Below are 9,688 nucleotides of genomic sequence, written 5' to 3'. Positions count from 1 at the left end.
GCAGGAACAAGCCATCATGCCTTGTGATTACGATAGATCCGGGCGTGGGGGATTACCGGGCAGGGAGAGGGACGAGGGGAGGGTGGCAGGCAGCGACCATAGCCTCTCATTAGAACTCGCGTGGCGCGACGCGAAATAAGGGTGTATCGCCGGCCGGGAAAATTGTAAGTGTCGCGAGATCAAAGGCCGGCACAGTAACGCGATATCACTCCGCATGATAGGGCGAGTACATTTTCTCTCTCTCTCTCTCTCTCTTTTCCTCTCCTTACAAGAACATCGTCGTCGAGGAGAATGTCAACCTCTTTCTCGTCGACTAAAGGAGCCCCGGGATCAGAGTAAGGAAATATCGTCGAGAAGGTGTCAACTGCAGCGCAGTCGGTATGAGAGGGGCTGGCACGAGGGTGGGAGAAAATGATCTCGCCTCAAAGAAAATTGTTTGATCGGGCAACGCGGAGAAACTAGATACCGGAAACTAAACGACTGGTTTATAAATAATATCGAAGCAATTGATAATTTTTTCGACTATTTTCCAAAGACGGAATAATAGTTAACTAAAAGTGATCTTTCTCTCTCTTTTACTTAAAATCAGTAAAGGATAGTTGCAAAAAAAAATCAAATAACGTTAATCAACTTCTTTTATTCATCTTCGAGATGGGAACAGGAAATCATTAAATCAGAGATAACCGAGGCGAATGCAATTCCACTCTAAAGGAAAATGTACGATAACCGATGTTATCGTTGCATAATTGAAGCGATATGCTGTACGACTTAGAGAGTTTTGAGAGAACAACTCGCAAAAAGCAAAGCTGTCGTTAAATGAAGTCGATCGATTAATGGACTGCATCGTTTAGGAAGACTCGTGAATTAAAAACGCGTTTCTTCAAAATCTTTATCGCATTGCGATCATGACGTGGCGAAAAATAATTATTGGCTTTGTATTCTCGACGATATAATCGAGCGATTAAAACTAATAAGATTATTTCGCGATCGACGCATCGTTCACGGACGATCTCTCGACATTCCTTCGTTGTATCGAGATAGTCGAAGAGAAGTATCGCGAGGTCATTCGGCGATCGTCCTCCACGCTTGGAGAACGAGCTCACTGTACTCGTCGACAATGCCCGCGTTTTACGTTCGCGCTCGTTCGGGTACATCGAACCGCACGCGCTATGTTCGCTCAAAGAAACTACCGCAACACGCTATCAAAACAAGAATCGATACGACGTGTCCCGCGGCTACGTTCGCGTACCGGGAGAGACGGCATACCGATTGCAAATCGAGCTAGCGAGCTCGATTGCGACAGGATCGCGACAAGATCCGACTACAAGGCAAAAGAGAACGTAGCGTGACGCGGCTAAACTCGACGAGAGCTCGTCGACTATGCGTTTCTAGCAATGTCGAACGGCCGATCCGACCTTCGCGCGGCCGATTCGCGGGCGCGATTACGTCGCGAGAGATGTCACGATTAGTATCGCGATTAGGTCAGATTTTAATTAAAGCAGCGTCGACAGCATCGCGCGCGACTTTGCTCGGCTTGATCGGTGACGAGTTGCTTTGGTGCAATTAATTTCCATACCGTAGATTTTAATCCTCCTCACGTAAATGTGTAATAAAGCTAAAGTGCCCAATTAAATAATATTGATTGAGCGTTGAGTTATCGCTCGAAAGTGAATGTAAATTTCTAAAAATTGTATTATTATATATTTGCGATACAATATATATGTATACATACAGCTGCTTTATAATTAGCGCTTGCGAGAAATTTATTTGACTATATTTTATATTTTAATTTTTCATATTTTATAAATCTTTAAATATGCAAAAAACTGCAAAATATTCCTTATAAAGTTTTTTTTACTATACTATACATTAATATGACATAAAAGAAATAATACTAATCCAATCTTTTATTCACAAAATATGAAATACCTAAACGTTATTTTTATATATAATTTTCAAAGAATATATATATTAAAATAATCAAACAAACATTTTTATAGTTGGATAAAAGGACAATTAAATTTTCAATCGGAATTGTCTAAAGAACGTAAAATTTTTATAAAAATAGTTTTTCAGTTAGCACAGGCGTTTACCGACTAATTTGGCTTCCTTTAGCGAGCTCAATCGAAATTAAGCGTTTACGAGTACGCAAGATTTTCCCCGCCTATCAGCGCAACGGCGATTTTTCTCACCGCGTGAAAGTGGCCGCCATTATCGCAGCCGGGAATCGCGCGGAGGAGGTTTTACCTCTCTTTCTATCCAGTATCTCTTTCTCTCTCTTTTTATGACACGTATGGCCACTATGTACGGACTTGACTTGCGCCAGGTAGCCAGCCGACGACGACTCGTGCGCGCGGCGCGTTTCCCGCGGCGCAGCGCAAATCACACGTTGCGCGTCGGTATGCGGGAGAGAGGAAGGCCGGGGCCGGGGGGCTCTGCCCCGTCCCGCAATTACGACCGTGAACTCGTTGTAATAACCGGTAACGCGGCCGCGGCGCGTGTAATATATCCAAGCCACCCTGAAAGCGACCGCGCTCGGGCCCCGGATGGAGGACACGAGGGCCCAGAGAGCCCGTTCTCTCTCCTTCTTCTCTCTATTGCCACGACCAACCCCCGCTTCCGAAGCGATGCGAACCTATATCATCGAACGGACGTCGCCGCCGCTGCGGAACTGCGGGTTGAAACCGCGCATCGACAATGCCGGTGCCGAGGCACCGATAGGATCGGGCTGCCGTGTTGCTGCCGCCGCGACGTTATTTACGATCGATAATTAGCGGTATCTATCGCTGCCGGCGCCAGCCTCGCGCGGTACTCCGCCCAATCCGAGCCAATGATATACCATAAGCCGCGGGAGGGAGAAAGAGAGAGAGAAAGAGATTCCGCCGGTTATTTCTCGTGTCTCCGAAGGGAAAAGTTTGCCGCGGTTGCGAGTTATTATCGACGTCCGTCTTGAGTTCCGTGCGCGAGTTTACAGGAATTGCGAAGGGATGCTCGAAAATACAATGAAACGTCGATGGGTCTTTACGAGTAATAAAACGATATTGCCAATATCAATCGAAAAGTTGAAAATGACGAGAGAAATAGTTATAAGAAACGAGAAGGATTCGGAGAGAACACGTTTGGAAGATTTAAAAAATAAATAAAAAATTTTTAGAAAGAAATCTAGAGAAAAAATTTTGAGATTTTAGAAACTGATACTACGGAGTTGTGCCAATATCTGTCCGCAAAATCTCATGTCACTTTGTATCCTAAGTTTGTAAAAACATCTTAATGATAATTAATCATCATAATTTTAATCATAATCTTAATTTATCATAATTTAATCGCACAAATTGCATATACAAGAATATATTGTATAATACTGCGTAAATGCACTGCGTACAGGCCAATAATACGGGATCAACGGACCGACAAAGCCGCGAGATACTTGTGATGAAGAAAGCGAGTTCTTAATGCGGCAAAGTTGACTTTGCACAATAATCATTTGTTACATAGTGTCTTGTAAAGGGAAAACATAGATCATAGTTAGAAAATATGTTAATACAATACAATGCTATATAAAATGTCCGCTTGCTTTTCGCGCGATTTGCGATTATTGTGTCATCCGGCGCTTGCGAAAAACAATCGACAGAGAATATCATTATCCGATTGGACATAAGAGAGATGCATTGATTACACAGTACGTAGTACGTTGTATTTCTAGCACGCGTATATATTCATAAAACGAATATATACAGATCTAATAATTTATATACGCGTGTATATATATTGTGTACGGTTATGGAACAAAATTTCGTGGAAATTCGCGTGTGTGAGAATATCACGAGATAACTGCACGATGTATCGTCGTATCAATAACGTTAATCGGAAAGGCGAAGGCGTACATCTGGTTATGCGCGCATTATATATAAATCATTACAATATAGATAAATTCTAACGCTTATCTCTTTCTCGCTGTTGCTGCTTCTGTGACTATTGCTGCCGGCTGCTCTAAGATATTACAGATACCATACGCGAGTCGTGTCCTTGTATAACATTACAAAAAAAGCTGCACCAGCTTATAATCTCATCGCGATGAAGAATCGTCTATCATTTGACTTTGTAAAATTAACATTCTATTTTCAGAATTTTTAGATATACAGTTTTCTTTTTCTAACTCTTCTCAAGAAATCTTTTTAAATTCCGGATACTTTTCGAAAAATAATCTAAACATATAGAAAAGCGTATTAATATATATATATATATATATATATATATATATATATATATATATATATATAGAGAGAGAGAGAGAGAGAGAGAATTAAGAATATTTCAGCAGCACGCATTCCATTCACATTTCAAAATATTTTAAGACGAATTCTATATTTGAAATCATTCCTTTATCCGTAATTACGTAGATATAATTTTACATTTTTGCAAGGAACAGAGGACATAATTACGTGCATTAACGCCGATAAGCTTAGTCAGCTTCTCTCTCGGGCGTACTTTTTACATATAAACCGAGAGAACAAACATTCTTGCAACGTGCATAGTCACTTGACGGAACAGATGGCGATTAGTCTTGTACGAACCGGTGGCGCGCGCCCTTTAAGGATATTCGTGTTCCAGACAATTAATACCCCGGGCGCACCATTTTTCAGAGCGCCGTCCGTCGATTTGACACTTTTGACTTTGCCTGCAGTGTCGGAAACCCTAAAACCCGAATTAATTAAGCTAATGGTCAGGACTGCCGAAAGAGGCCTCCTATAAATTGGCGAGAGAAGAGGAACGATAGCCGGGAAGGAAACGCGACGCGGCAGAGGAAAATTTAAAATAAATGAACTCCCGTATAATAGCGTTAAAAATAATCGTAGAAATTAAAGTCAAATTAGTAAAGGCGACGTGACGTGACGCGTTAATAACAGATTTAATATAATTCATGATCGTGATCTCCTCCGTTGCGCAACAACATAAAAAAATAATCTAGTTATTAATATTCTCATGCGTTCTCTGCATATTAATAAAAAAAAATTTATCGCGCGTGAAATATTATTATCGCGAATTAATATTCGACACTTCAAGATGAGTAATCTATTAAGTGATAACAGATCGCCTCGTAGATCTATCGAATATAACACGCGTAGTTTATTTCTCTTTATGCTGAGATATTTATAAATCGCTAAAGATGCAAAAGAATAGTGTTCCTTATTAATTTTCCAAGGATAGCTACTTCAACGAACTGCATAAAGCTACTTAATTTTTCAATTAAACTTTGCTCTCGCCAAGTTCTCTGAATCATAGCAAAGTTTTCTATCGTAGATAACGAGCCCTTTCGATCCGATCGAAGAGAAGGTTCGATATCTTAAAATAGATATTTCGAAAAATCAGTCAATGACAAGCACACCCGATGTTCGACGTTACGCACGATGCACCGGGCGATGACGAGCGACATTGTGATGCGTATCGGTGTGCGTATGTGTACGTAAACACATTTTTACGCGCTCAGAAACGGAACGAAGTCAAGAGCGCTCGACGGAAACGGAAGTGCCTGTCATAGCTGGATACATAAACACGTCGCGCTATTATATATTCACGCAACGGGTGCCGCGAATAATCTCTTAGTCGCCTAGAATTTCCTACCGGAATGCCTGAACAAATACCGTCACTCGCTCGCTCGCTCGCGCGAAATGCGCGTATCACACGACTACGGCAAGCGATGCATCGGAATGCAATTCGGATTCTCTCAGGACGCCGGCTGGCAAATTGCTTTATCGCGATGCAACATGACGCTAAAAATATTTTGCGCGTTTAGCGTCTTACGCACGTGTGACGGATATGATTAAATTTCATTTTATATTGCTCATTGTAAGGTCATTCACGGCCTATTACGATTTGATCATAAACAAAATATATATTTTTATTTTGAAACATAATTTTTTAAAATCAAATTTTACAATTGTATATGTTGACATCGCGATACTTATATTTTTTTAATTTGTTCCCCTAATTTTGCTAATCAATACAAATAATATTGATTGCAAAAATATTTCGTTTTGCGAAATGAGAAACTACAAAAGTTAGAATTAATAAAGCAAGATCTGTACCTAGCGAGAGAGGAAAAGTTCGATTGCCGTTTTGCCGACGACGAAGCTTTCCGATACCCGCGGGCCACGTACACGAGAGCGCATATTATTCAGGGCCGTATCTGTGCCATGTGGTCAGCAGGGCTCTCGGCAATATTTATGCCGTCGTAACTGTCCGCCTACCAGTAAAGGGGTCCCTAAACGCATCAATTTCACGCGGCGGCGCGAAAAGGGCGTGAATATTTGAAACGGATATCCATCTTCGGTTACTTTGTTATTTGGCCGGCGCGATCGCGTAAAGGACCTGCGTGTTTCCCTGCGTTGTCCTGTCATTCTTTTTAACTTGGCGCATCACCGCGAGCATACGTGCTACGCACATCGCAATTATTATCAAAAAAACTGCAACAATGATGAAGATTCCCTGCTGAACAATGTTCGAAAATTATTTTAACGGAATGAAAATTCGCGAAAATACAAAAAACGCAATCTCTCTCTCTCTCTCTCTCTCTCTCTGAAAATTTATTAGAGACAGAACGTAAGAAAAATTGCTACATTCGCGATTCCCGTCATGACGCTTCTTTTTTAACATGGCGTATACATTTTCATATATTAAAGATGAAATAATTAAGTAGGGAATAGCAGGCTAATTAAATGCCTGACGCGGTAAATAAGAGGCAAATTAATTTTTATCTATATTTCTTGTTTATTGTGATAATCGATCTTTCGGTTCTAGTATTTGTACCATCCTCGACAAATATTTGCTGGTAAATTGCAAAAATTAATTCACGCATTATTTACCGCGTCAGGCTCTCAATTAACCCGCTATTCCTTTAATATCGGAGCCTTTCATTTCATATTTAAAGATGAATGTTCCTCCGACATGATCGGAAATTCGAGACCCGGCGCTCTTCGCACAGAACCGAGACGAAATCGACTCGTACATAATCGATTCGCGACATACGGTTCTAGCCGAATGCGCGAAATTTGCCTTACGGACGATTTGTTTTCTATTCACGAGCGATTTGACGAGGAGGTCGCCGCTCGTGGCGGCTTTGTTCGCAATTCGGTATAATGTCGCATGTATTTGGATCACGTTCGACGATATGTCAATATAAAGGAGTTACTCGCGGGTCTCTGCATACCAATTCGGGGGCGGAGCAGCTTGTTATCCTAAATACACGAAATCCTTTGGAGACGTACGGTCCGCCTTTACTATTTCTCCCTTCGTCTTGTCCTTCTCTCCTGTCCCCTCTACCCTTGCCCCGACCCGTTTCCCCCTTTTCCGCCATCCTATCTCACCCCCGACGAGACCTCGATATAATGCTAGACAAATTGATGATTCAATCGAATACCAAAGGATACACTGCGTCGCTCGCTGCAACCGTTGGACGAAGGATCAATTTAAGCGTATTATGGAAATTGATCAAACGTCGTGGGTTTTGTGCGAATCGGAAACGCTCACGATTAGAAGTTGCGTGGAGGATAAAGCGGTAGACGTAAAAGCGTAAATCTGTATTATCTATCTCTAAACAAAGATCAAGTATGAAGAAAATGTCGTGCGACATGTAAATATATCATGTTTATATCATGTCATTAACAAATTAGATTCAAAAACAGAGAAAGAGAGGGAGAAAAAAGGGAAAAAGTAGAGAAATGTACAGATCAAACGGATATTAATTTTTATTTCAATAAATCTAATATAATCCATTAAACAATAGTCTTTTGAGTAAGATAAAATATCGATATTTATAACCAATATTATACGATTCCTCTAAATATATTAACTCTTTGCATAATAACAATGCGGAATATATATAAAACTGTAAGATAAGATGGCAATTGAATTTTTACAATCTCGCGATATATTGAGCCTGCTTCGTGTAAATTTTTACAAGAGAAGAAAAATGAACCCTAGCTCTTTCTCCTCTCGGCACCGATTCGCAAGTTGCGAAAGGGAAACGGAAGAAAGAAACGAGAGGGGACGCCGCGACCTATCTAATTTTTAACGCCGATCGCTTCACCTCGAAATATCGACGACGTCGCTGCGAGGAAGGACGTCGAACGTTGGATATAAAACAAGTTGAAAGATAAATCGCGGGAGTCGATGTGAAAAGAGACCCCTTTTATTTCCCCCGACCCGTGGACTCATCCCCGCGACGATCGTCACCGTCGCCGTGGCAGTGGTCGGAGCAAAGATTGGAAGACAGGAAGAAGAAGGAGCGAGAGAGAGAGAGAGAGAGAGAGCTTTATTCGGCGCCCTTTTTTTCACATCTCGACTCTTATCCGGCGGCATCTCGTCTTCGCTCCAGCTTCTTCCCCGAGCCTCCTCATCGTCGTCTTCGTCGTCGTCGTCGTCGACGTTGTCGGCGTCGTCGTCACTGGGGGCTCGACTATAAAATATTTGCTTTGGTAATGAGGCCACGGTTGAGCAACGCCCGTGAGCGCACCCCGGTCGAAGGGTAGGATTCGAAGTGCAAATAGGAGAATAGGAGGGATTTGAATTATCGTGACACCTCCGACTCTGCGCTCCGACTGCGCTACGCTATTCCGTGCACACGATCCAGCCGATAGCCTCTGCCAAGAGAGCTTGCGAGAGCAATTGCTGTGAACCGAATGTATGCGAAACGAACTCGATAGACGCGCTCGTCGTTAGTAGGTTACTAAACATGCTGATAAAAGAGCAAAGGTAAGAGAAAAATTCGAGTTTAAAGAGAAAGAAATGCTACAGAAGCACCTTATCAAATTTTTCCAGAATCTAATGCAATATAAATTCGACAGAATTATTATTTATTCTTTTTAATCGTAAGAATGTTTAAAAAGAAATAAAAATAAATAATTTATTTTTGAGAGATAAAATGTGAATGTGGTTTCAATATAATTCTTGTTATTTCTTAGAAGAAATACAATTTATTATTAAACTCTGTAAAATATTATTTTTCTCTTTCAAGAATGTACGACTATTATTCTTACATCATCTCGCGATAATTCAATCAACACGAGAATGAATCACATCACGAATTCACGCACAAATTATACATTAATTAGAGCCACGTGTAAATCGTACGATATCTATATTTACACACCAAACATGGAATCAATCGCGTCGGATCTCCGAGACGAGGAGTCTGTATCGTAAACGTCATTCGCTGTTCTGTCTCGAGAGAGAAAGAAGAGATCGAGCGGAATCGTTGCAGCGCGTTAACATACAATGCCGTAACGAGCTAATCACGATATCAAATTCTTTACCTGTCAGCGCGGCATTTTGATGCTAAGATATCCGGGCGTCGTTGCCTGTAGGGGGTCCGTCCCGTAGAAAAACGCCGGATGACCGATTATGATGAAGCGATTCCTCGCGGGCGGGAGAGACGCGGAGGGTAAGAGCGGGAGAAGGCCAGGATGAAGGCGGATATATACCTCGGGACGTACCACCTCGAATAATTGAAACACGCAATCTTGTAGTTACGATAACGCGTCTACCCGCGCGCCGACGAGACAGTCGCTGTCGTCGTCGTTGTTGACGACGAAAACTCCAAGCTTATCTCATTTCATCCGCAATTTTTCACATTAATCCTGCATCAGTCGCTTTGAACTTATAAAGCTCAAGTTCTCTTCTAGCTATTTTA

The sequence above is a fragment of the Polyergus mexicanus genome, unplaced genomic scaffold (genome assembly GCF_030449975.1).
Source record: "Polyergus mexicanus isolate NDT 795.1 unplaced genomic scaffold, iyPolMexi1.0 SCAF_8, whole genome shotgun sequence".
NCBI classification, from domain to species: domain Eukaryota; kingdom Metazoa; phylum Arthropoda; class Insecta; order Hymenoptera; family Formicidae; genus Polyergus; species Polyergus mexicanus.
This window is presented reverse-complemented; position numbering follows the sequence as displayed.